At 34.3% G+C, this 995-nt stretch overlaps 1 non-coding gene across 1 annotated transcript; it reads right to left on the bottom strand.

Annotated features, from left to right (window-relative positions):
* Positions 1-640: 640 nt before the first annotated feature.
* On the bottom strand, positions 641-760 carry MIR393A (microRNA MIR393a). The gene has a single exon (NR_048612.1). It is a non-coding gene; the product is annotated as a microRNA MIR393a (primary transcript).
* Positions 761-995: the final 235 nt, after the last annotated feature.

Raw genomic sequence — 995 nt, 5'->3', positions numbered from 1 at the left:
TATACAGCATAACAGCGACTACTAGATGAAGGAAAAAAAAAGAGAGAGAGAGAGAGACAAACGAACCCGAGAATGAGAAAAAAAAAAAAATCTTCCAAAAATAACTTCCCTCTACCTCAAGGGTCGGATCTAGTGCCTCCCTGGCTATGTGAAGTGAGTCTATGGGAATTTCATAAAAGGGATATGAATTCAACAAAGCCTATGAACGCGAAATAATGCAAGACCTGTTTTTACGAATAATATACTTTTTTTTATCAATTAATAATCTTTTTATTCTTTTTTAACTACCTAACTAATTTTATATCTCTTTTATGATCGAATAATATACTTAATACTCCTGGATAGATTCTTATCATAGAAAAACTATTTGCTTCTGTGAAATTGTTAATTTCTAAGATTGAGAAAGAACATAAGATATATAGAGCTAAGGAAATAGCCAAGGCAAGTGTGTAAGAGCTAAAAGGGTTTCAATTAAAAGGAAAAGAATATGGACTTACAGAAATGAGTTATGTGATTCTCCTTCAGCCACATAATGCATGAGTAGTATAGTAGTGTTAATTGAGAGGCGTATATGGAAGTGTTTGTGTTGTGGTGCAGCTAGCAAGCAAAATCCATGAGAGCCATCATTATAGAAGCCACTAAAGGAGAAATCCAAAGGGATAGCATGATCCCAAATAAAATTAATATTTTGAGTGGGAAAGAGAGAAGAATATTGAAGCTTGGATTTGGGATCAATGCGATCCCTTTGGATGCCTCCTCCAGTTGCAGTGGAATAACCAAAACCTCTCCTTCTTCTGATGAAGGAATTGGTTCAGAACCCTCTCTCTCTCTCTCTCTCTCTGTTGAGGGTGTTGAATATTTGTTGATATGTGAGGGAAAGTGGGTAGGTTTGAGTTTGAGGCCTTTTAGTGTAAAGAGAAACAAACTAGTAGTGCTTATATTAATAAAGACTACTGTTTCCATTATCATTTTGTTTTTATAAATTAATTTATTTA

This window comes from Glycine max, chromosome 11 (assembly GCF_000004515.6).
Source record: "Glycine max cultivar Williams 82 chromosome 11, Glycine_max_v4.0, whole genome shotgun sequence".
Taxonomy (NCBI): domain Eukaryota; kingdom Viridiplantae; phylum Streptophyta; class Magnoliopsida; order Fabales; family Fabaceae; genus Glycine; species Glycine max.
This window is presented reverse-complemented; position numbering and strand designations above follow the sequence as displayed.